We start from the raw sequence: 27,623 nt of genomic DNA, 5'->3' as shown, positions 1-27,623 counted from the left end.
CCTTTCCTTATCTATTGTTGTTTTGTACAAAAGCAGTAAAAATGAAAAGTTATTATTCTACTAAACCCGTGGCTAAAGTAATTGATCCAAACAAATTTAAACCTTTTGTACAAAGCATTATAAGCCCTTTTGGCCTCCTGGTAAATCCTTGAAAATCTCTAATAACAAAGGAATCTTAAGCCAACCAATTAGTTCATGAACAATATAAAAAGGTATTCTAAGTTAGTCTTGAATCCTGTGTAATGATTCCTGGAGTGTTACTATTTTTCTGGGCAGAATAACACTGAAAATAACAAACATTTAGAAGGTCAAGTTTATAAAATTCTACTTTTTTATTGAAATCATAAATATCACATTCACTTTCCTTTAAATACCTTATTGGACTTTTCAGTATAAGTTTTTAATATTTTCATATAAACAGCACAAGAATAATCACAGACTATAAAATGAACATCACAGAATATTATTACAAATTAAGATGGACCACTTATCACAGTCTACCCAAAGAGGAATTCTGGAATAAACCTTTTCATTTAAAAAGTAAACTAAAGCAATTCTAAGAAGATCATCAATATAACACCGCTTGCCCTCTTTAGATGTACATGATGTGACATACATGTGACACGTGATCTATAATTGGCTTTTTCCACCAATGACATATGTGTCATGAGTCATGACTAATTACGTTGCACATTCAGGCTCATGTTCAAATTCCCTAGCATTTTCCTCAAAATAGGCAAAATTTGGCCAAAGTTCCGTAAAAATCGAGTTTTCTCTAATGCTTTTGTTAAGACTTTGGCAAGGATAATGGTGCTGTATGATGAGCAGGGGGGGACATGTTTGATTATGAACCCATACGGCTGAAGAACTGCTACCAGGTTCTCACACAGGACAACTATGAAGATGTACATCGAAAATGTGCTTTGCTCACAAAGAAAACTCGAAGCACTGTGGTGAAGAAGAAAACGAGAGTGGTGGTGGTCATGGGGGATTCTCTACCAAGAGTAACAGAAACTGCTATCTGCCAACAGGATATTACTTAACAAGAAGTGTGCTTTCTTTCTGGTGCCCAAATCAAAGATGTGTCTGATAGGGTATCCAGACTCTTCAGTGCCAAAGACGACTACACATTACTATTAATAAATGTAGTAACAATTGACACAGCAAGAAAGGACCTGGAAAATATAGGCAGCGACTGTTAGGGCTAGCGGAATGCACCTAAGAATAATATGGAAGGTATCAGGTGCGTTTGCAGGCCGGGGTCCACCGTGTAAAGAAACTGCTGCTGCTCTGTAATGGCGGACACTATATGGCGGTATAATGTGATCACACATGGGGTAGCATCACCTGGTATGAAAAAGGAGACGAACTCTGGTGCTTCACAGGGTCGCCGAATGGCAAAGTGAGCACTAGGATGAGATCACAGAACTCTGCCCCCAGGAGTGGGGGAAGAGTCCCTCTAGACCACTAGTGCTCGGCGCCGCTACTGCGGTGCCAGGGGAAAACTAAATAAACATTTATCGCATGAGAGTGCATACAGCACCGCTCTGACAGATGCCACTAACCACCCTGAGTAGGGCCAGGAAAGTGCACTAAATGTGCACGGCGCAGCACTGGTGGTCGCTGCTGATCTGACGCAGTATGAATCATGCTCTTGTGCTTGGATAGCACTGTCAGGCGCTAGGTAGCTCCAACATTCGTGAGCATTCAACAACACCAGGAATTGGAATGATTAAGGAGCAATCACCAGAACAGGCATACATCCACACACGATAACAGGTTTATACTAGCGCATGGCCATGCGGCCATGCAAACCTTTTATAGCTGTAGCTCTCCAGGACCTTCCTAGTGGTGGTCCAATAGGAGCTGCCCCAGGAGATGAGCATGTGGCCCCCGACCTCCAATGAGAGGTCTTCCCTTGGGCATGCTCAGAAGAAGAAAAGCAGGACTTAGTCCCAGGAGCACCTGCTCATCGCAGATCAGTACTGGTTAAAATGGCTGAACCTGGAAGGGCAGCAGTAACCAAATGCTCAGTATCTGCCTGAGCCAGGCGCTGGGACCGACGTCTCTGCTGAGCTGGCAGCACTGCGGCTGGAGGAGAATGAGAAACCGCAGCGGAGGTGGTTTGAGATTCCCCCTGTGCAGCGTCGGGAACTCGACACCTAAGAGCAACTTTGAAGAACTAGGCTGGAAACTGAAGGAACTAGGAGCGCAGATCATCTTCTCATCCATCCTCCCAGTGGATGGACATGGACCACAGAGATTGAACAGGATTCTACAGGTGAACAACTGGCTACGTTGATGGTGCCATGAACAATGTTTTGGGTTTCTTGACCATGGAGTGAATTACCTGTAAGATGGACTCCGTGCTAGAGATGGGTTGCATCTTATGAAAACAGATAAATGCATGTTTGATAGATACCTTGCTACAGTCATCAGGAGAGCTTTAAACTAGAGCAATATGAGATGGAAAATTACGGAGAGGAAGAAACATGCAGCAAATGATTTCTTTTGAGAACTCTGCTATTGGAAGTGGAAAGGAAGAACAAAAACAACAAGCTCTAAGTGAAAATAGAGGATCAAGAGAAGCTGACTACAAACTAAAATGTGTCTATACAAATGCACAGAACATGAGAAACAAACAAGGAGAATTGGAGCTGCTAACACAGGAAGAGAGATATGATGTCATATTATTATTTATATTATTATTATTATACATTTTTATAGTGCCATTTATTCCATGGCGCTTTACATGTAAATATGGGGCAAATATAGACCAATACATTAAACATGAGCAAAAAACAAGGCACACGGGTACATAAGGAGGGAGGACCCTGCCCGCGAGGGCTCACAGTCTGCAGGGGATGGGTGATGAAACACTAGGAGAGGGTAGGGCAGGTTGTGCGGCAGTTCAGTAAGTTCAGGATCACTGCAGGCTGTAGGCTTGTCGGAAGAGGTGAGTCTTCAGGTTCTTTTTGAAGGTTTCTATGGTAGGCGAGAGTCTGATGTGTTTGGAGTAGAGAGTTCCAGAGTATGGGGGAAGCACGGGAGGTCTTGGATGCAGTTGTGGGAAGAAGAGATGAGAGGGGAGTAGAGAAGGAGGTCTTGAGAGGATCGGAGGTTGCGTGTAGGTAGGTACCGGGAGACCATGTCACAGATGTATGGATTCATTACTAAAACTTGGTGAGTTGACACACATTCTTGGAATACAAACCTTGAATTTTACAACTTATTTATTAGAAAGAGGATTAACAAGAAGGAAGGAGGTGTTGCATTGTATGTTAGGAAAATGTATATATCTCCACAGAGATCCAAGCTTAAGAGACTGGTAGGTTTTGTAGAAACTGGGTAAGAATTCAAGGAGAGAAGAACAGAAAGGTCACTATTGTATGTGTTTACTATAGACCGCCTGGACAGACTGAAGATGTGGATGAACTCTTTTTAAGTCAGATGTCTCTGTTCTAAAAAAAAGTCAGAAATAATGATCATGAGAGATTTTAACTATCCAAATATTTGTTGGGAATCTCCTGCAAAAGTAGTGGGTCCAGAAATTTTTTATCTTCTCTTGCTGACAGCTTTATCTTTCAAAAGGTAGAAGAGAGAACAAGAGGATCTGCAATCTTGGACCTAATTCTTACCAATAGAGAGGAAATGGATGAAGAATGCTATCCTCGAATTTGGATTACAAGAGGAGGAAGATGAGCAAGGACTCAGACTTTAAGGTTGGACTTCAGAAAGGCAGATTTTAATGGACTCAGAAAGAGGGTAGGAAAGGTCCAATGGCTGGAGGTTCTAAAGGACATTAATGTCCAAGAGGGATGGGAGATTTTGCTAAATGAAATTCTCACAGCATAATCAGTAACAATCCTGAAAAGAAGGGTGAATTGGAAGTATTTAAAGAGACCAGGGTGGATGAGCACAGAACTTAACCACTTATTCAAAACAAAAAAAAGAAATGTATATCGAATGGAAAGAAGGGGCATATCTAAAGAAGAATATAATGCTGTTTGCTGGGAAGCAGGGCAACAGCAAGAAGAGCTAAAGCCAGTAATGAAGTAAGGCTTGCAATGGAGTCCAAAAGCAGTAAAAAAGGATTTTGGGGGTATGGCAAAAGCAAAAGAAAAGTCAAAGATTCTATAGGATTTTTACAGAAAGAAAAGGGTGAAGTGGTCAAAAATGATGTCGACAAGGGCAAACTTTTAAATTCCTATTTTGCATCTGTGTTCTCTAGAAAGCAAATGTAACATCAACTGATGTTCACAGTGCCATGGAAGGAATAAAATAATCCACATTATTCATAAACAGAGAGATAGTGAGGAAACAATTAACTAATGTAAATTAATTTAAATCCCCTGGTCCGGATGAATTACATCTTGTGATGAGCGAACATGCCCGCCGCTACTCGCTATGCTTGGTGTACTCAGTAAGCACTGAGTATTTCTGGGATTATTCGTCGGGAGCTCGGGTCTCCGCCCAGCAATTCTGGTGCTCTTTAGAGGGATTGTCAGGCATTGTTTGCAGGGATTGTCAGCCATGCACTGTAATGCCGCAGCCATCTTAGTTGTGGTATTACAGTGATTGGCTGGCCTCACAGCATCATCATCATCAGGTATATAAGAGACCTGATGCTGCCCTGCTTGCATTGCTTGCATTCTGCTGCTGAGATAGGGTCAGAATCGAGCTTTCAAGAGTTAGTGTAGGTCTGCAACTCTTCAGTCCACAACTCCTGAGAAACCAACAGTCCGTTTTAGGGCTAATTCGGGGGTCCCGAGATTGCAGCGCTAGGTAGGCAGGGGAGTCTATGTGCACATATCCACATCAGTGCAAGGCCTGCAGGCACTGTTTGTGAGTACATAGCTCTCACTGCATACTGTACCTCCAAAAGCTCCATTACTGTCTGCTGCTGCTTATTTAATATATGTCTAGCTACAGTTTTCTGTGGGTTTTTTTTCTTCACCTGATACTTGCTCTTTTTATTCTAAAGCAATCCATAGCCCCCTAATTTTAACATTTATTTTCTTGTTCACGCTGCCTACTACAGCCAGGTTACTGAAATCTAAGAACGTGCAAATCTCCTTTTTTTTTTGTCCCAGACACCAAATGTGAGTGCACCAAAAAATCTTTTTTTTTGGTGCATCATAGCCAACTTGTTAACACAATTTAGTTGTGCCCCAAAAAATCAAGGCCACATTTACATCAGTCTGTTATCTGAGGCTGATGGCTGGTGTATCAGTGGTTGAAAACTCGTAGCTTCGCAGGCATAAGTTTCATAGTTCTGTCTGCTAGCCTTGTTCCACTTTTAAAAAAGAAAAAAAAAATTATCCAAAAAAAAATAATAATTATACAGTCTGTTATGTCAGGCTGAGGCCTGGTGTATCGGTGGTGGGAAGATTGCAGCTTCTCAGGCATAAGTTTCATAGTTCTGTCTGCTAGCGTTGTTGTACTCATTTTTAATTTTTTGCCAAATTTCACATGCAAGAGAAAAAAAATTAGACAGTCTGTTATATGTGGCTGCGGCCTGGTGTATCTGTGGTGGAAAAATCGTAGTTTCGCAGACATAAGTTTCATAGTTCTGTCTGCTAGCCTTGTTCCACTTTTAAAAAATAAAAAAAAAATTATCCAAAAAAAAAAATAATTATACAGTCTGTTATGTCAGGCTGAGGCCTGGTGTATCGGTGGTGGGAAGATTGTAGCTTCTCAGGCATAAGTTTAATCATTCTGTCTGCTAGCATTGTTGTACTCATTTTTAATTTTTTGCCAAATTTCACATACAAGAGAAAAAAAATGAGACAGTCTGTTATATGTGGCTGCGGCCTGGTGTATCTGTGGCAGAAAAATCGTAGCTTCGCAGGCATAAGTTTCATAGTTCTGTCTGCTAGCCTTGCTCTACTCTTTTTTTGTTATTTTAAGAATTTTCCAACCCCCCAAAAAAACTGTACATTCTGTTATGTCAGGCTGAGGCCTGTTGTATCTGTTGTGGAAAAATCTTAATTTTGCATGCATATGTATCATAGTTCTGTGTGCTAGCCTTGGTCTCCATTTTTTTTTAAAATTCACACACACAAAAAAATGTTTTATACAGTCTGTTATGTCAGGCTTAGGCCTGGTGTATCTGTGGTGGAAAAATCGAAGCTTTGAAGGCATACTGATCAGATATAATTTTGCCCCAAATAAAAAAATTTGTGTTGAGCGTTTGAAATAGTTCAGTAGTCCATTTAAAATGGGTAAGGCAAGGAGCAAGGGACAGGGAGGTGGACATGATACTGATGGTGCATGCAGAGAATGAGGCTGCGGCCAAGCTGAAAGTGGGCCACAACAAAGATCTACATCTTCTCGCTCGACCTTCCTGTCCCAGTTTCTAGGGGATCACAGAACACAACTATTGAAGCCAGAGCAGTGTCAAACGGTTGTTGGTTGGAGAGTGGATAATGCTTCCAGTCACTTGGTCACCACCACCACCATGTCTTCCACACAGTCAAGTCTGAGTAGCCGTGAATGTGGACCAGATGTTCCCCACTCTGATCCTCCTTCCTCCCACCATGCCGTGTGCCCTGAGACAACTGATCCCACACTTGGACACTCTGAGGAGCTGTTCAGTTGTCTCTTTCAAGATTCTGTACTCTTGGCTGGTCAACTTGAAGTAGGGCCAGATGAGATCGCATGTAGTGATGCCCAAAGCTTTGACCAGCCACTAGTGTTGAGCATTCCGATACCGCAAGTATCGGGTATCGGCCGATACTTGCGGTATCGGAATTCCGATACCGAGATCCGATACTTTTGTGGTATCGGGAATCGGAATCGGAAGTTCCCAGTGTATGGTTCCCAGGGTCTGAAGGAGAGGAAACTCTCCTTCAGGCCCTGGGATCCATATCCATGTAAAAAATAAAGAATTAAAATAAAAAATAGGGATATACTCACCCTCTGACGCGCCCTGGTAGTAACCGGCAGCCTGCTTTGCTTAAAATGAGCGCGTTCAGCACCTTCCATGACGTCAACGGCTTCTGATTGGTCGCGTGCCGCTCATGTGACCGCCACGCGACCAATCACAAGCCGTGACGTCATTATCAGGTCCTAAATTCCTAATTCTAGGAATTTAGGACCTGAGAATGACGTCATGGCCTGTGATTGGTCGCCTGGCGGTCACGTGAGCGCACGCGACCAATCAGAAGCCGTGACGTCATGGAAGGCCCTAAACGCGCTCATTTTAAGCAAAGAAGGCTGCCGGTTAACAGCGGTGAGGTGCAGGGGCCTCCGGAGAGGTGAGTATATCAATATGTTTTATTTTAATTCTTTATTTAACACATTAATATGGATCCCAGGGCCTGAAGGAGAGTTTCCTCTCCTTCAGACCCTGGGAACCATCAGGATACCTTCCGATACTTGGTGTCCCATTGACTTGTATTGGTATCGGGTATCGGTATCGGCTAGGGTTGAGCGAAACGGGTCGTTCATTTTCAAAAGTCGCCGACTTTTGGCAAAGTCGGCGTCTCATGAAACCGAGCCGATCCCAGCGTTGCATCGGCCATGCGGTACGCGACTTTCGCGCCAAAGTCGCGTTTCAATGACGCGAAAAGCGCCATTTCTCAGCCAATGAAGGTCCATTAACCACCAAACCACTTGTGCTGTAGCGATTTCCACTGTCCATCACCACCTTCGGTGTGCAGGGACAGTGGAAGCTACATTTTTTTTTTCTCTCAGCGCTGTATCTCATTGGGCTGCCCTAGAAGGCTCCCTGATAGCTGTATTGCCGTGTGTACGCCACTGTGCAAACCAACTGCTTTTTTCAAAGCACATATCCTCTTGTTCCTTCCTTTCTGCACTGCTATCTTTTTTGTTTGTCCACACTTTTTATTTAATTTGTGCATCAGTCCACTCCTTATTGCTGCCTGCCATACCTGGCTGAGATTACTGCAGGGAAATTGTAATTGTAGGACAGTTTCTTTTTTTTTTTGTGGGAGATTAAGATTGGCATTTCTGCTAGAGTGCCATCCCTGTGTGTGCCATCTCTCACTCAGTGGGCCATAGAAAGCCTATTCATTTTTTGGCTTGATTTGGGTTCTAAAATCTACCTGAAAAAAAATCACTACATCAATCAGTGGGAGATTAATATTGCCCTTTCTGCTTGTGTGCCACTCCTGACTCCTGTGTGTGCCATATCTCACTCAGTGGGCCATAGAAAGCCTATTTATTTTTTATTATTTTGTTTCTAAAGTCTCCCTGAAAAAGAAAAAAAAAATAAAACAGTGGGAGATTAATATTGCCCTTTCTGCTTGTGTGCCACTCCTGACTCCTGTGTGTGCCATCTCTCACTCAGTGGGCCATAGAAAGCCTATTTATTTTTTATTATTTTGTTTCTAAAGTCTCCCTGAAAAAGAAAAAAAAAAGAAAACAGTGGGAGATTAATATTGCCATTTCTGCTTGTGTGCCACTCCTGACTCCTGTGTGTGCCATCTCTCACTCAGTGGGCCATAGAAAGCCTATTTATTTTTTATTATTTGGTTTCTAAAGTCTCCCTGAAAAAGAAAACAAAAATAAAACAGTGGGAGATTAATATTGCCCTTTCTGCTTGTGTGCCACTCCTGACTCCTGTGTGTGCCATCTCTCACTCAGTGGGCCATAGAAAGCCTATTTACTTTTTATTATTTGGTTTCTAAAGTCTCCCTGAAAAAGAAAAAAAAAAAGAAAACAGTGGGAGATTAATATTGCCCTTTCTGCTTGTGTGCCACTCCTGACTCCTGTGTGTGCCATCTCTCACTCAGTGGGCCACAGAAAGCCTATTTATTTTTTATCATTTTGTTTCTAAAGTCTCCCTGAAAAAGAAAAAAAAAAGAAAACAGTGGGAGATTAATATTGCCCTTTCTGCTTGTGTGCCACTCCTGACTCCTGTGTGTGCCATCTCTCACTCAGTGGGCCATAGAAAGCCTATTAATTTTTTTGCTTGATTTGGGTTCTAAAATCTACCTGAAAAAAAATCACATCAATCAGTGGGAGAAAAATATTGGCCTCAGTCAGGGCTTGTGTGCCACTCCTGACTCCTGTGTGTGCCATCTCTCACTCAGTGGGCCATAGAAAGCCTATTTATTTTTTTGCTTGATTTGGGTTCTAAAATCTACCTGAAAAAAAAATCACTACATCAATCAGTGGGAGAAAAATATTGGCCTCAGTCAGGGCTTGTGTGCCACTCCTGACTCCTGTGTGTGCCATCTCTCACTCAGTGGGCATTAGAAAGCCTATTTATTTTTTTGCTTGATTTGGGTTCAAAAATCTACCTGAAAAAAAAACACTACATCAATCAGTGGGAGAAAAATATTGGCCTCAGTCAGGGCTTGTGTGCCACTCCTGAATCCTGTGTGTGCCATCTCTCACTCAGTGGGCCATAGAAAGCCTATTTATTTTTTATTATTTGGTTTCTAAAGTCTCCCTGAAAAAGAAAAAAAAAATAAAACAGTGGGAGATTAATATTGCCCTTTCTGCTTGTGTGCCCCTCCTGACTCCTGTGTGTGCCATCTCTCACTCAGTGGGCCATAGAAAGCCTATTTATTTTTTATTATTTGGTTTCTAAAGTCTCCCTGAAAAAGAAAAAAAAAATAAAACAGTGGGAGATTAATATTGCCCTTTCTGCTTGTGTGCCACTCCTGACTCCTGTGTGTGCCATCTCTCACTCAGTGGGCCATAGAAAGCCTATTTATTTTTTATTATTTGGTTTCTAAAGTCTCCCTGAAAAAGAAAAAAAAAATAAAACAGTGGGAGATTAATATTGACATTTGTGCTTGAGTGGCAGTCCTGCGTGTGTGGCATCTCTGTGATTTGGTGCCACAGAAAACAGAGTGTGTAACATTGTGCCTGATTTTCCTAGTGGTCTCACCAACCTGTTAAGGAATATTGAAATCATACTGAAGTTATAGCTCACCGTGTAAGTTGTTTGACAGCAACAAATAAAGTTACTTTGGTTAAGTTTTTAAAACAATGAGGAAGTCTGGTGCAAGAGGTCGTCGTGGCCGTGGGCGTTCATTGTCAGCTGGTAATGATGGTAGTGGTAGTGGAGCATCAGGTGGTCGTGGGGATAAAAATATTCCACCTAAGTCTGGAGCTGTGGAGCCAGTTTCGTCGTCTGGCTACACAAGGCCTCGAACGCTCTCTTTTCTGGGAGTACGAAAACCGCTTTTAAAGGCGGAGCAGCAACAGCAAGTTTTGGCTTACATTGCAGACTCAGCCTCTAGCTCTTTTGCCTCCTCTTCTGAAACTGGTAAATGTAAAAGCAGCGCATCGCTTGTGGATATTCACGGTCAGGGACAAGTCGCTTCCTTGTCCTCTTCAGCAAAAACTGCAACAAGAGAGAAGGATGCAGCAGGCGACACAACGGGTTACTCCATGGAGCTCTTTACACATACCGTCCCTGGCTTAGAAAGTGAAACACTTAACAGGCCATGCCCATTACAAGTAGATTCTGACATGGAGTGCACTGATGCACAGCCACAGCCAGAGTACTATGCTGCTCCTTTGACTCAGACCACCACATTGCCCTCTCAGGGTACTGATCCACAATCAGACCCTGATGAGACTATGTTGCCCCGCCACGAACGCTATACCACCGACCGTCACAGTGACACAGACGAAGTTGCACACGAGCTCGAAGAGGAGGTAATAGATGACCCAGTTGTTGACCCCGATTGGCAGCCATTGGGGGAACAGGGTGCAGGCGGCAGTAGTTCAGAAGCGGAGGTGGAGGAGGGGCCGCAGCAGGCATCAACATCGCAACAGGTTCCATCTGCCGGGCCCGTATCTGGCCCAAAACGCGTGTCAAAGCCAAAACCTGTTGGAGGACAGCGTGGCCATCCGGTTAAAGCTCAGTCTGCAATCCCTGAAAAGGGATCCGATGCTAGGAAGAGTGCAGTCTGGCATTTTTTTAAACAACATCCAATTGATCAGCGCAAAGTCATCTGTCAAAAATGTTCAACTAGCTTAAGCAGAGGTCAGAATCTGAAAAGTCTCAATACTAGTTGCATGCATAGACACTTAACCACCATGCATTTTCAAGCCTGGACTAACTACCAAATGTCCCTTAAGGTTGTAGCACCCTCGGCCAATGAAGCTAGTCAGCAACGCAACATCCCTTCCGTCACTGAAAGGCCACCATTTTCCGCACCACCGGCAGTATCTGTGCAGGTTTCTTTGCCAGCCAAAAGCAGTCAGGGTCAGGGAATCACCAGTTTTGTAGGAGGAAATATTGCATCTAGGGCACCGGCGGAAACAATACCGTCTCCAACCGTCTCTCAGTCTGCCATGTCCACCGGCACACCCGAAAGTTCCACGATCTCCAGCTCTCCAGTCCAGCTCACACTACATGAGACTCTGGTTAGAAAAAGGAAGTACTTATCCTCGCATCCGCATACACAGGGTTTTAACGCCCACATAGCTAGACTAATCTCGTTAGAGATGATGCCCTACCGGTTAGTTGAAAGTGAAGCTTTCAAAGCCCTGATGGAGTACGCTGAACCACGATACGAGCTACCCAGTCGACACTTTTTTTCCAGAAAAGCCATCCCAGCCCTGCACCAGCATGTTAAACAGCGCATCGTCCATGCACTCAGGCAATCTGTGAGTACAAAGGTGCACCTGACTACAGATGCATGGACCAGTAGGCATGGCCAGGGACGTTATGTGTCCATCACGGCACACTGGGTGAATGTGGTGGATGCAGGGTCCACAGGGGACATCAATTTCGGGACAGTTGTGCCTAGCCCACGGTCTAGGAAACAGTTGGCTGTAGGTGTTCGCACCCCCTCCTCCTCCTCCTCGTCCTCCTGCAGAAGCTACAGCTCTTCCACAGACCGCAGTCGGCCAACCACTCCATCGGCAGATGACACTGTTGCACACCAGTGGTCCCATTATGGGCCAGCTACTGGCAAGCGTCAGCAGGCTGAATTGGCTATGAAGTGTTTGGGCGACAACAGACACACCGCGGAAGTTCTGTCCGAGTTCTTGCAACAAGAAACGCAGTCGTGGCTGGGCACAGTAGATCTTGAGGCAGGCAAGGTAGTGAGTGATAACGGAAGGAATTTCATGGCTGCCATCTCCCTTTCCCAACTGAAACACATTCCTTGCCTGGCTCACACCTTAAACCTGGTGGTGCAGTGCTTATTGAAAACTTATCCTGGGTTCTCCGACCTGCTCCTCAAAGTGCGTGGACTTTGCTCACATATCCGACGTTCGCCTGTACACTCCAGCCGTATGCAGACCTATCAGCGGTCTTTGAACCTTCCCCAGCATCGCCTAATCATAGACGTTGCAACAAGGTGGAACTCAACACTGCACATGCTTCAGAGACTGTGCCAACAGAGGCGGGCTGTTATGTTTTTGTGGGAGGATACACATACACGGGCAGGCAGTAGGATGGCAGACATGGAGTTGTCTGGTGTGCAGTGGTCGAAGATACAAGACATGTGTCAAGTCCTTCAGTGTTTTGAGGAATGCACACGGCTGGTTAGTGCAGACAACGCCATAATAAGCATGAGCATCCCCCTAATGTGTCTGCTGATGCAAAGTTTGACGCACATAAAGGATCAGGCGTCTGCACCAGAGGAAGAGGAAAGCCTTGATGACAGTCAGCCATTGTCTGGTCAGGGCAGTGTACAGGACGAGTTAGCGGGCGAAGAGGAGGTGGAGGACGAGGAGGATGATGGGGATGAGTATATTTTTAATGAGGAAGCTTTCCCGGGGGCACTGGAAATTGGTTGCGTGGCAAGGCCGGGTTCTGGTTTTTTGAGGGACACAAGGGACGTAGATTTGCCTGAAACTGCCCCTCAACCAATCACAACCGGAGATTTGACAACTGGAACTTTGGCCCACATGGCGGATTATGCCTTACGTATCCTAAAAAGGGACACACACATTACGAAAATGATGAACGATGACGATTACTGGTTGGCCTGCCTCCTCGATCCACGCTATAAAGGCAAATTGCAAAATATTATGCCACATGAGAACTTGGAACTAATATTAGCAACCAAACAATCAACTCTTGTTGACCGTTTGCTTCAGGCATTCCCAGCACACAGTGCACGTGATCGTTCTCACACGAGCTCCAGGGGGCAGCAGACTAGGAGTGTTAGGGGTGCACACATCAGAAGTGGCGTTGGACAGAGGGGTTTTCTGACCAGGTTGTGGAGTGATTTTGCTATGACCGCAGACAGGACAGGTACTGCTGCATCAATTGAAAGTGACAGGCGACAACATTTGTCCAGTATGGTTACTAACTATTTTTCATCCATTATCGATGTTATCCCTCAACCGTCATTGACCACTGCTGCCCGTGTACCCTTGGAAACAATTATAAAGTGCCTACAGCCAGCCCATTTTATTGTGTTAGGCCTTCGAAGCCTGTCTGCGGTCCCTCCTTCCACTAGGCCTCCACTGACCAGACCACTGCTGCCCGTGTACCCTTGGAAACAATTATAAAGTGCCTACAGCCAGCCCATTTTATTGTGTTAGGCCTTCGAAGCCTGTCTGCGGTCCCTCCTTCCACTAGGCCTCCACTGACCAGACCACTGCTGCCCGTGTACCCCTGGAAACAATTATAAAGTGCCTACAGCCAGCCCATTTTATTGCGTTAGGCCTTCGAAGCCTGTCTGCGGTCCCTCCTTCCACTAGGCCTCCACTGACCAGACCACTGCTGCCCGTGTACCCTTGGAAACAATTATAAAGTGCCTACAGCCAGCCCATTTTATTGTGTTAGGCCTTTGAAGCCTGTCTGCGGTCCCTCCTTCCACTAGGCCTCCACTGACCAGACCACTGCTGCCCGTGTACCCCTGGAACCAATTATAAAGTGCCTACAGCCAGCCCATTTTATTATGTTAGGCCTTCGAAGCCTGTCTGCGGTCCCTCCTTCCACTAGGCCTCCACTGACCAGACCACTGCTGCCCGTGTACCCCTGGAACCTATTTTACAGTGCCTACAGCCAGCCCATTTTATTGTGTTAGGCCTTCGAAGCCTGTCTGCGGTCCCTCCTTCCACTAGGCCTCCACTGACCAGACCACTGCTGCCCGTGTACCCTTGGAAACAATTATAAAGTGCCTACAGCCAGCCCATTTTATTGTGTTAGGCCTTCGAAGCCTGTCTGCGGTCCCTCCTTCCACTAGGCCTCCACTGACCAGACCACTGCTGCCCGTGTACCCTTGGAAACAATTATAAAGTGCCTACAGCCAGCCCATTTTATTGTGTTAGGCCTTCGAAGCCTGTCTGCGGTCCCTCCTTCCACTAGGCCTCCACTGACCAGACCACTGCTGCCCGTGTACCCTTGGAAACAATTATAAAGTGCCTACAGCCAGCCCATTTTATTATGTTAGGCCTTCGAAGCCTGTCTGCGGTCCCTCCTTCCACTAGGCCTCCACTGACCAGACCACTGCTGCCCGTGTACCCCTGGAAACAATTATAAAGTGCCTACAGCCAGCCCATTTTATTGCGTTAGGCCTTCGAAGCCTGTCTGCGGTCCCTCCTTCCACTAGGCCTCCACTGACCAGACCACTGCTGCCCGTGTACCCCTGGAACCTATTTTACAGTGCCTACAGCCAGCCCATTTTATTGTGTTAGGCCTTCGAAGCCTGTCTGCAGTCCGTCCTTCCACTAGGCCTCCACTGACCAGACCACTGCTGCCCGTGTACCCCTGGAACCTATTTTACAGTGCCTACAGCCAGCCCATTTTATTATGTTAGGCCTTCGAAGCCTGTCTGCGGTCCCTCCTTCCACTAGGCCCCCACTGACCAGACCACTGCTGCCCGTGTACCCTTGGAAACAATTATAAAGTGCCTACAGCCAGCCCATTTTATTGTGTTAGGCCTTCGAAGCCTGTCTGCGGTCCCTCCTTCCACTAGGCCTCCACTGACCAGACCACTGCTGCCCGTGTACCCCTGGAAACAATTATAAAGTGCCTACAGCCAGCCCATTTTATTATGTTAGGCCTTCGAAGCCTGTCTGCGGTCCCTCCTTCCACTAGGCCTCCACTGACCAGACCACTGCTGCCCGTGTACCCCTGGAACCTATTTTACAGTGCCTACAGCCAGCCCATTTTATTGTGTTAGGCCTTCGAAGCCTGTCTGCAGTCCGTCCTTCCACTAGGCCTCCACTGACCAGACCACTGCTGCCCGTGTACCCCTGGAACCTATTTTACAGTGCCTACAGCCAGCCCATTTTATTATGTTAGGCCTTCGAAGCCTGTCTGTGGTCCCTCCTTCCACTAGGCCCCCACTGACCAGACCACTGCTGCCCGTGTACCATTGGAAACAATTATAAAGTGCCTACAGCCAGCCCATTTTATTGTGTTAGGCCTTCGAAGCCTGTCTGCGGTCCCTCCTTCCACTAGGCCTCCACTGACCAGACCACTGCTGCCCGTGTACCCCTGGAAACAATTATAAAGTGCCTACAGCCAGCCCATTTTATTATGTTAGGCCTTCAAAGCCTGTCTGCGGTCCCTCCTTCCACTAGGCCTCCACTGACCAGACCACTGCTGCCCGTGTACCCCTGGAACCTATTTTACAGTGCCTACAGCCAGCCCATTTTATTATGTTAGGCCTTCGAAGCCTGTCTGCGGTCCCTCCTTCCACTAGGCCTCCACTGACCAGACCACTGCTGCCCGTGTACCCCTGGAACCTATTTTACAGTGCCTACAGCCAGCCCATTTTATTGTGTTAGGCCTTCGAAGCCTGTCTGCAGTCCGTCCTTCCACTAGGCCTCCACTGACCAGACCACTGCTGCCCGTGTACCCCTGGAACCTATTTTACAGTGCCTACAGCCAGCCCATTTTATTATGTTAGGCCTTCGAAGCCTGTCTGCGGTCCCTCCTTCCACTAGGCCCCCACTGACCAGACCACTGCTGCCCGTGTACCCTTGGAAACAATTATAAAGTGCCTACAGCCAGCCCATTTTATTGTGTTAGGCCTTCGAAGCCTGTCTGCGGTCCCTCCTTCCACTAGGCCTCCACTGACCAGACCACTGCTGCCCGTGTACCCCTGGAAACAATTATAAAGTGCCTACAGCCAGCCCATTTTATTATGTTAGGCCTTCAAAGCCTGTCTGCGGTCCCTCCTTCCACTAGGCCTCCACTGACCAGACCACTGCTGCCCGTGTACCCCTGGAACCTAATTTACAGTGCATAGAGCCTATTTTTTTATTTTTTTTAATATTAATAAAGCCATGATGGACTACGCTGTACCAGGCTATGAGCTACCCAGTTGACAATTCTTTTGCGAGAAAAGCCATCCCACCCCTCCACCAGCATGTTAAAGACCGCATTGTCCTTGCATTCTGTCAGTCTGTGAGTCCAAAGGTACACCTGACAACAGACACATGGACCTGTAGGCATGGCCACGGAAGGTTACGTGTCCTTTGTGGCGCAATGGGTTAATGTATTGGATGCATGGTCCACACAGGGGACAGCCTGCTAAGTCTGTCTGCAGTCCCTAATTCAAGTTGTCCTCAACTGAATACAGCTGAGCTTCTACCTTCTGGCTCTGATTAACTGCTGTTTTTTAAAAATTGGTGGTTCCGGCCTACTAACGGTTTCTGCCCCTCCCTGGTGTTGCCCTCAACTGAATAAAGCTGAGCTTCTACCTTCTGGCTCTGATTAACTGCTGTTTTTTAAAAAATTGGTGGTTCCGGCCTACTAACGGTGTCTGCCCCTGCCTGGTGTTGTCCTCAACTGAATAAAGCTGAGCTTCTACCTTCTGGCTCTGATTAACTGCTGTTTTTTTAAAAATTGGTGGTTCTGGCCTACTAACGGTGTCTGCCCCTCCCTGGTGTTGTCCTCAACTGAATAAAGCTGAGCTTCTACCTTCTTGCTCTGATTAACTGCTGTTTTTTTAAAAATTGGTGGTTCCGGCCTACTAACGGAGTCTGCCCCTGCCTGGTGTTGTCCTCAACTGAATAAAGCTGAGCTTCTACCTTCTGGCTCTGATTAACTGCTGTTTTTTTAAAAATTGGTGGTTCCGGCCTACTAACGGTGTCTGCCCCTCCCTGGTGTTGTCCTCAACTGAAGAAAGCTGAGCTTCTACCTTCTGGCTCTGATTAACTGCTGTTTTTTTTTAAATTGGTGGTTCCGGCCTACTAACGGTGTCTGCCCCTGCCTGGTGTTGTCCTCAACTGAATAAAGCTGAGCTTCTACCTTCTGGCTCTGATTAACTGCTGTTTTTTTAAAAATTGGTGGTTCCGGCCTACTAACAGTGTCTGCCCCTCCCTGGTGTTGTCCTCAACTGAAGAAAGCTGAGCTTCTACCTTCTGGCTCTGATTAAGTTTTTTTTTTTTTTTTTTAAATTGCTGGATGGGGCCTAATACCTCTGTTTGCTGCTCCCTGGTGTTTGTCCTCATCTGAATAAAGCTGAGCTTCTACCTTCTGGCTCTGATTAACTGCTGTTTTTTTTAAAATTGGTGGTTCCGGCCTACTAACGGTGTCTGCCCCTGCCTGGTGTTGTCCTCAACTGAATAAAGCTGAGCTTCTACCTTCTGGCTCTGATTAACTGCTGTTTTTTTAAAAATTGGTGGTTCCGGCCTACTAACGGTGTCTGCCCCTGCCTGGTGTTGTCCTCAACTGAATAAAGCTGAGCTTCTACCTTCTGGCTTTCGGCCTATACTATCAGATATTAAACTGCATTTGGCCTACTAGTGTGGTTTGGCCCTTGAAACAGTGTCTGCTGCTCTTGGGTTTGCTACTCCACTGAACAAAGCAATGCCGCCTGTTTAGTCCTGTTACCAATTTTGAACTGCATTTAGCCTACTTTATTCTTTGGCCCTATATCTGTTTCCTCTTCATCCTGCCCATTGCCCAGCCACTGCTAGATGAGTCTGCTGGTACATTGACCTAGACCACTACATTCCCCTTGCACTCTACACAGCCAGAATCTGACCCTGCTGAAAGTCAGGTTCCCCTTCCCGCATGTTATACCACCTTACACAGGGACAAAGAGGAAGGTGCAGATGAAAGTGCAGGTTCCTTCATCAGGTGGGGGGGGCATACTCGTTGGCAACGTGACTGGCACAGGGCCCCTCAGAGTACGCAAAAGTGTCGCTGCTGGTGGGAGGCGCCCCCGCCATGCAAACACACCGCCGTACTTTGAGGGGCCCTGTGCCAGTGCCAATGCGAACGAGTGGGCCCCCCTGCTTGCTCAGGATCACAGCACTTGCAACGTTGAAATACTTACCTCTCCCTGCTCCACCGCCGTGACGTAGTCCGCGTTTCCTGGGCCCACGAAAAACTTGAGCCAGCCCTACTCCCCCCACAACTTTTGCCAAATGACCCCCAATTTCCAATGCCCAACTATTATTATAAAGTTAATTAAGATTGACAAGCTTCAGAAACAAGAATGGATGTTTTTGGCATTAAAATGGGCACTGTAGGTGTTTTCCTGGCCTCCACTCACTGCCGACTATGCTTCCCCATTGACTTGCATTGGGTTTCGTGTTTCGGTCGATCCTCGACTTTCAGCGATAATCGGCCGACTGCACTCGACTCGACTCTGGACAAAGTCAGGTTTCACAAAACCCGACTCGATCTTAAAAAAATGAAAGTCGCTCAACCCTATCGGCGACTTCTGAAAATTGCCGACCCGTTTCGCTCAACCCTAACCATTAGTACTGTACAGCCTAAGTTTCTCCTGTCTGTGACCCTGATTTGCTCATTGTCATCTTTCTCTCTCATGGCATTTGTGGATTCAGGCGCTGCCCTGAACTTAATGCACTTAGAATTTGCCAGGCACTGTGGTTTTTCTTTGCAGCCTTTGCTGAGCCCTATTCCTTTGAGGGGTATTGATGCTACACTGTTGGCCAAGAATAAACCTCAGTATTGGACTCAGCTGACTATGTGCATGGCTCCAGCACATCAGGAAGATTGTCGTTTTCTGGTGTTGCATAATTTTTATGATGTTGTTGATCTGGGTTTTCCATGGTTACAAGTACACAATCCAGTGTTGGATTGGAAATCAATGTCTGTGACTAGTTGGGGTAGTCAAGGGGTACATAGTGACGTTCCTTTGATGTCAATTTCCTGTTCCCGCTCTTCTGATGTTCCTGAACTTTTGTCAGATTTCCAGGATGTATTCGATGAGCCCAAGTCCAGTTCCCTTCCTCCACATAGGGACTGTGATTGTGCTATTGACTTGATTCCAGGCTCTAAGTTCCCTAAGGGCCGACTTTTCAACCTGTCTGTGCCAGAACATACCGCTATGCGGAGCTATGTTATGGAGTCCTTGGAGAAGAGGCATATTCGGCCGTCTTCGTCACCATTGGGAGCGGGATTCTTTTTTGTTGCCAAGAAAGATGGCTCCTTGAGACCCTGTATTGATTATCGCCTTCTTAATAAGATCACGGTCAAATTCCAATACCCTTTACCTTTGCTCTCTGATTTGTTTGCTCGGATTAAGGGGGCTAGTTGGTTTACCAAGATTGACCTTTGAGGGGCATATACTCTTGTTCGTATTAAACAGGGTGACGAATGGAAAACTGCATTTAATACGCCCGAAGGCCATTTTGAATACCTGGTGATGCCTTTCGGGCTTTCTAATGCTCCTTCTGTATTTCATGTAAGAATAAGGACCGTATGCACTATCGAGTGAGGGTGCTCGGGTAGGATCCCACACCATATAGCAATAAAATAAACCCGGCACTCAACTTAAAGTGAACCTCATGGGATTTAATGAAGCATGATGCTTCATTAATTCCCATGAGGTTCACCTTCTGTATTTCAGTCCTTCATGCATGACATTTTCCGTAATTATCTTGATAAATTCTTGATTGTGTATTTGGATGATATTTTGATTTTTTCCAATGATTGGGAGTCTCATGTGAAGCAGGTTAGGAGGGTATTCCAGATCCTTCGTGATAATGCTCTATTTGTGAAGGGGTCTAAGTGCCTATTTGGAGTTCAGAAGGTCTCTTTTTTGGGGTTTATTTTTTCTCCTTCGTCTATAGAAATGGATCCTGTTAAGGTCCAAGCCATTCATGACTGGATTCAACCCACATCTGTGAAGAGCCTTCAGAAATTTTTGGGCTTTGCTAATTTTTATCGCCGTTTCATTGCCAACTTCTCTAGTGTGGTTAAGCCCCTGACCGATTTGACGAAGAAAGGCGCTGATGTGACTAATTGGTCCTCTGAGGCTGTTGAGGCCTTTCAGGAGCTTAAGCGCCGATTTACTTCTGCCCCTGTCTTGCGTCAGCCGGATGTGTCTCTTCCTTTTCAGGTTGAGGTTGACGCTTCTGAGATTGGGGCAGGGGCCGTTTTGTCACAGAGGAATTCTGATGGTTCCTTGATGAAACCAAGTGCCTTCTTTTCCCGAAAGTTTTCGCCTGCCGAACGCAATTATGATGTCGGCAATCGGGAGTTGTTGGCTATGAAGTGGGCATTTGAGGAGTGGCGACATTGGCTTGAGGGAGCCAAGCACCGCGTTGTGGTCTTGACCGATCATAAGAATTTGATTTACTTTGAGTCGGCCAAGCGGCTGAACCCTAGACAGGCTCGATGGTCCCTGTTTTTCTCCCATTTCGATTTTGTGGTTTCATATCTTCCGGGATCTAAGAATGTTAAAGAGGATGCCCTCTCTCGGAGTTTTTTGCCTGATTCTCCTGGAGTTCTTGGGCCGGTTGGCATTCTTAGGGAAGGGGTGATTCTTTCTGCCATCTCCCCTGATTTACGGCGGGTGCTTCAGGAATTTCAGGCTAATAAACCTGACCGCTGTCCTGTGGGGAAGCTGTTTGTTCCTGATAGATGGACAAGTAAGGTAATTTCTGAGGTCCATTGTTTGGTGTTGGCCGGTCATCCTGGGATTTTTGGTACTAGAGATTTGGTGGCTAGGTCCTTTTGGTGGCCTTCCTTGTTGCGGGATGTGCGTTCTTTTGTGCAGTCCTGTGGGACTTGTGCCTGGGCTAAGCCTTGCTGTTCCCGCGCTAGTGGGTTGCTTTTGCCTTTGCCTGTCTCTGAGAGGCCCTGGACGCATATTTCCATGGATTTTATTTCGGATCTTCCTGTGTCCCAGAGGATGTCTGTTATCTGGGTGGTTTGTGACCGGTTCTCTAAAATGGTCCATTTGGTACCTTTGCCTAAATTGCCTTCCTCCTCTGATTTGGTTCCATTGTTTTTTCAGCATGTGGTTCGTTTACATGGTATTCCGGAAAATATTGTGGCTGACAGAGGTTCCCAGTTTGTTTCCAGGTTTTGGCTGGCCTTTTGTGCTAGGATGGGCATTCATTTGTCTTTTTCTTCGGCATTCCATCCTCAGACAAATGGCCAAACTGAGCGAACTAATCAAACCTTGGAAACCTATTTGAGATGCTTTGTGTCTGCTGATCAGGATGATTGGGTGGCTTTCTTGCCGTTGGCCGAGTTTGCCCTTAATAATCGGGCCAGTTCGGCTACTTTGGTTTCGCCTTTTTTTTGTAATTTTGGTTTCCATCCTCGTTTTTCTTCAGGGCAGGTTGAGCCTTCTGATTGTCCTGGTGTAGATTCTGTGATGGACAGGTTACAGCAGATTTGGACTCATGTGGTAGACAATTTGATGTTGTCTCAGGAAAAGGCTCAGCGTTTTGCTAACCGCCGTTGGTGTGTTGGTCCTCGGCTTCGTGTGGGGGATTTAGTCTGGTTATCTTCTCGTCATGTTCCTATGAAGGTTTCTTCCCCTAAGTTCAAGCCTCGGTTTATTGGTCCTTATAAGATCTCTGAGATTATCGATCCAGTGTCTTTTCATTTGGCCCTTCCAGCCTCTTTTGCCATCCACAATGTTTTCTATAGATCTTTGTTGCGGAGATATGTGGTACCCGTTGTTCCCTCTGTTGATCCTCCTGTCCCGGTGTTGGTTGAGGGGGAGTTGGAATATGTGATTGAGAAAATTTTGGATTCTCGTTTTTCGAGGCGGAGGCTTCAGTATCTTGTTAAGTGGAAGGGTTATGGCCAGAAGGATAATTCTTGGGTGGTTGCCTCCGATGTCCATGCTGCCGATTTGGTTCGTGCTTTTCACTTGGCTCGTCCTGATCGGCCTGGGGGCTCTGGTGAGGGTTCGGTGACTCCTCCTCAAGGGGGGGTGCTGTTGTGAATTCCGCTCTTGGGCTCCCTTTGGTGGTTGTAAGTAGCACTTTTGTGAATTCTGCTCTTGGGCTCCCTCCTGTGGTTTTGAGTGGTATAGCTGCTTCTTGGATTTAGCATTAGCAGCTGCTTCCACTGATCGTCTTTCTGGCTCGGCTATTTTAGTCTGGCTTTATCCCTCAATCAATGCCAGTTGTCAATTGTTCCTGCTTGGAGCCACTGCTCTTTGGATTTCCCTGACACTCTGTCCAGTTCAGCAAAGATAAGTCCTTGCTTGTCCTTTTGCAGTCCACTTGTTGTGGACTTTATTGTTCAGCACATTCTATGTTTTGCTCATTTGTCCAGCTTATCAATATGGATCTATTCAGCTAAGCTGGAAGCTCTGGGCTGCAGATTTTGCCCTCCACACCTTTAGTCAGGTGTGGAGATTTTTGCATATCTCTGCGGTGGACTTTTTCTAGTTTTTATTACTGACCGCACAGTGTTCTTTTCTTACTGTCTATCAAGCTAGAAGTGGCCTCCTTTGCTAAATCTTGTTTCATACTACGTATGTCATTTCCTTCTCCTCTCGCGGTCAGTATTTGTGGGGGGCTGTCCTATCCTTTGGGGATTTTCTCTGAGGCAAGATAGCTTTCCTGTTTCTACCTTTAGGGGTAGCTAGTTCTCCGGCTGTGATGAGGTGTCCAGGGAGTGACAGGAACATCCCACGGCTACTGCTAGTGTTGTGTTAAGATCAGGAACTGCGGTCCGTATAGTTACCACCTGCTCAGAGCTAGTCACATGTTGCTCCTAAATTACCAGTCCATAACGGTACAACTGGCCAAAAATGAGTTGAATGCATCTCAAAAGAAGGAAAAGAAAAAGAGTTCTGAGCCATTTTTTTTTCTTTAGTCTGTTTTGTCTTTTTCCTTCCTCTTAATCTCTGGGTGGATTTAGGCGCAGACATGGATGATCAGGTTTCGTTTTCTCGTGTGGATCAGCTTGCTGCAAGAGTTCAGAGTATCCAAGATTATGTTGTTCAGACTCCAGCCTTAGAGCCTAGAATTCCTACTCCAGATTTGTTTTACGGGGATAGATCTAAGTTTTTGACCTTTAAAAATAACTGCAAATTGTTTTTTGCTCTGAAACCCCGTTCCTCTGGTGACCCCACTCAGCAAGTTAAAATAGTTATTTCTCTGCTGCGTGGTGACCCTCAGGACTTGGCATTCTCCCTTGAGTCAGGGGATCCGGCATTGCTTAACATAGATGCATTTTTTCAATTGCTCGGATTATTGTATGACGAACCTAACTCTGTGGATCATGTGGAAAAAACCTTGTTGGCTCTGTGCCAGGGTCAGGCAGCGGCAGAATTATACTGCCAGAAATTTAGAAAATGGTCTGTGCTCACTAAATGGAATGAGGATGCTCTGGCAGCAATTTTCAGAAAGGGTCTTTCTGAAGCCCTTAAAGGTGTTATGGTGGGGTTCCCCACGCCTGTTGGTCTGAGCGAATCTATGTCTCTAGCCATTCAGATCGATCGGCGCCTGCGCAAGCGCAAAGTGGTGCACCATATGGCAGCATCCTCTGAACAGAGTCCTGAGCCTATGCAATGTGGTAGGATTCTGACTAGAGCGGAACAGAGGGGATACAGACGTCAGAATGGGCTGTGTTTTTACTGTGGTGATTCAGCTCATACTATCTCTGATTGCCCTAGGCGTATTAAGAGGGTCGCTAGATCTGTTACCATTAGTACTGTAAGCCTAAGTTTCTCCTGTCTGTGACCCTGATTTGCTCATTGTCATCTTACTCTGTCATGGCATTTGTGGATTCAGACGCTGCCCTGAACTTAATGGACTTAGAATTTGCCAGGCGCTGTGGTTTTTCTTTGCAGCCTTTGCAGAGCCCTATTCCTTTGAGGGGTATTGATGCTACACCGTTGGCCAAGAATAAACCTCAGTATAGGACTCAGCTGACTATGTGCATGGCTCCAGCACATCAGGAAGATTGTCGTTTTCTGGTGTTGCATAATTTACATGATGTTGTTGTACTGGGTTTTCCATGGTTACAAGTACACAATCCAGTGTTGGATTGGAAATCGATGTCTGTGACTAGTTGGGATTGTCAAGGGGTACATAGTGATGTTCCTTTGATGTCAATTTCCTCTTCCCCCTCTTCAGATGTTCCTGAATTTTTGTCAGATTTCCAGGATGTATTCGATGAGCCCAAGTCCAGTTCCCTTCCTCCACATAGGGACTGTGATTGTGCTATTGACTTGATTCCAGGCTCTAAGTTCCCTAAGGGCCGACTTTTCAACCTGTCTGTGCCAGAATATACCGCTATGCGGAGCTATGTTAAGGAGTCCTTGGAGAAGGGGCATATTCAGCCATCTTCGTCACCATTGGGAGCGGGATTCTTTTTTGTTGCCAAGAAAGATGGCTCCTTGAGACCCTGTATTGATTATCGCCTTCTTAATAAGATCACGGTCAAATTCCAATACCCTTTACCTTTGCTCTCTGGTTTGTTTGCTCGGATAAAGGGGGCTAGTTGGTTTACCAAGATTGACCTTCGAGGGGCATATAATCTTGTTCGTATTAAACAGGGTGACGAATGGAAAACTGCATTTAATACGCTCGAAGGTTATTTTGAATACCTGGTGATGCCTTTCGGGCTTTCTAATGCTCCTTCTGTATTTCAGTCCTTCATGCATGACATTTTCCGCAATTATCTTGATAAATTCTTGATTGTGTATTTGGATGATAGTTTGATTTTTTCCAATGATTGGGAGTCTCATGTGAAGCAGGTTAGGAGGGTATTCCGGATCCTTCGTGATAATGCTCTATTTGTGAAGGGGTCTAAGTGCCTATTTGGAGTTCAGAAGGTCTCTTTTTTGGGGTTTATTTTTTCTCCTTCGTCTATAGAAATAGATCCTGTTAAGGTCCAAGCCATTCATGACTGGATTCAACCCACATCTGTGAAGAGCCTTCAGAAATTTTTGGGCTTTGCTAATTTTTATCGCCGTTTCATTGCCAACTTCTCTAGTGTGGTTAAGCCCCTGACTGATTTGACGAAGAAAGGCGCTGATGTGACTAATTGGTCCTCTGAGGCTGTTGAGGCCTTTCAGGAGCTTAAGCGCCGATTTACTTCTGCCCCTGTCTTGCATCAGCCGGATGTGTCTCTTCCTTTTCAGGTTGAGGTTGACCCTTCTGAGATTGGGGCAGGGGCCGTTTTGTCACAGAGGAATTCTGATGGTTCCTTGATGAAACCATGTGCCTTCTTTTCCCGAAAGTTTTCGCCTGCCGAACGCAATTATGATGTCGGCAATCGGGAGTTGTTGGCTATGAAGTGGGCATTTGAGGAGTGGCGACATTGGCTCGAGGGAGCCAAGCACCGCATTGTGGTCTTGACCGATCATAAGAATTTGATTTACCTCGAGTCGGTCAAGCGGCTGAACCCTAGACAGGCTCGATGGTCCCTGTTTTTCTCCCGTTTCGATTTTGTGGTTTCATATCTTCCGGGATCTAAGAATGTTAAAGCGGATGCCCTCTCTAGGAGTTTTTTGCCTGATTCTCCTGGAGTTCTTGGGCCGGTTGGCATTCTTAGGGAAGGGGTGATTCTTTCTGCCATCTCCCCTGATTTACGGCGGGTGCTTCAGGAATTTCAGGCTGATAAACCTGACCGCTGTCCTGTGGGGAAGCTGTTTGTTCCTGATAGATGGACAAGTAAGGTAATTTCTGAGGTCCATTGTTCGGTGTTGGCCGGTCATCCTGGGATTTTTGGTACCAGAGATTTGGTGGCTAGGTCCTTTTGGTGGCCTTCCTTGTCGCGGGATGTGCGTTCTTTTGTGCAGTCCTGTGGGACTTGTGCCTGGGCTAAGCCTTGCTGTTCCCGCGCTAGTGGGTTGCTTTTGCCTTTGCCTGTCCCTGAGAGGCCCTGGACGCATATTTCCATGGATTTTATTTCGGATCTTCCTGTGTCCCAGAGGATGTCTGTTATCTGGGTGGTTTGTGACCGGTTCTCTAAAATGGTCCATTTGGTACCTTTGCCTAAATTGCCTTCCTCCTCTGATTTGGTTCCATTGTTTTTTCAGCATGTGGTTCGTTTACCTGGCATTCCGGAAAATATTGTGTCTGACAGAGGTTCCAAGTTTGTTTCCAGGTTTTGGCGGGCCTTTTGTGCTAGGATGGGCATTAATTTGTCTTTTTCTTCGGCGTTCCATCCTCAGACAAATGGCCAAACTGAGCGAACTAATCAAACCTTGGAAACCTATTTGAGATGCTTTGTGTCTGCTGATCAGGATGATTGGGTGGCTTTCTTGCCGTTGGCCGAGTTTGCCCTTAATAATCGGGCCAGTTCGGCTACTTTGGTTTTGCCTTTTTTTTGTAATTTTGGTTTCCATCCTCATTTTTCTTCAGGGCAGGTTGAGCCTTCTGATTGTCCTGGTGTAGATTCTGTGATGGACAGGTTACAGCATATTTGGACTCTCGTGGTAGACAATTTGACGTTGTCTCAGGAAAAGGCTCAGCGTTTTGCTAACCGCCATCGGTGTGTTGGTCCTCGGGGATTTAGTCTGGTTATCTTCTCGTCATGTTCCTATGAAGGTTTCTTCCCCTAAGTTCAAGCCTCGGTTTATTGGTCCTTATAAGATCTCTGAGATAATCAATCCAGTGTCTTTTCGTTTGGCCCTTTCAGCCTCTTTTGCCATCCACAATGTTTTCCATAGATCTTTGTTGCGGAGATATGTGGTACCCGTTGTTCCCTCTGTTCATCCTCCTGCCCCGGTGTTGGTTGAGGGGGAGTTGGAATATGTGGTTGAGAAAATTTTGGATTCTCATTTTTCGAGGCGTAGGCTTCAGTATCTTGTTAAGTGGAAGGGTTACGGCCAGGAGGATAATTCTTGGGTGGTTGCCTCCGATGTCCATGCTGCCGATTTGGTTCGTGCTTTTCACTTGGCTCGTCCTGATCGGCCTGGGGGCTCTGGTGAGGGTTCAGTGACCCCTCCTCAAGGGGGTTACTGTTGTGAATTCCGCTCTTAGGCTCCCTCCGGTGGTTGTAAGTAGCACTTTTGTGAATTCTGCTCTTGGGCTCCCTCCTGTGGTTTTGAGTGGTATAGCTGCTTCTTGGATTTAGCATTAGCAGCTGCTTCCACTGATCGTCTTTCTGGCTCGGCTATTTTAGTCTGGCTTTATCCCTCAATCAATGCCAGTTGTCAATTGTTCCTGCTTGGAGCCACTGCTCTTTGGATTTCCCTGACACTCTGTCCAGTTCAGCAAAGATAAGTCCTTGCTTGTCCTTTTGCAGTCCACTTGTTGTGGACTTTATTGTTCAGCACATTCTATGTTTTGCTCATTTGTCCAGCTTATCAATATGGATCTATTCAGCTAAGCTGGAAGCTCTGGGCTGCAGATTTTGCCCTCCACACCTTTAGTCAGGTGTGGAGATTTTTGCATATCTCTGTGGTGGACTTTTTCTAGTTTTTATTACTGACCGCACAGTGTTCTTTTCTTACTGTCTATCTAGCTAGAAGTGGCCTCCTTTGCTAAATCTTGTTTCATACTACGTATGTCATTTCCTTCTCCTCTCGCGGTCA

This window comes from Ranitomeya variabilis, chromosome 1 (assembly GCF_051348905.1).
Source record: "Ranitomeya variabilis isolate aRanVar5 chromosome 1, aRanVar5.hap1, whole genome shotgun sequence".
Lineage (NCBI taxonomy): Eukaryota > Metazoa > Chordata > Amphibia > Anura > Dendrobatidae > Ranitomeya > Ranitomeya variabilis.
This window is presented reverse-complemented; position numbering follows the sequence as displayed.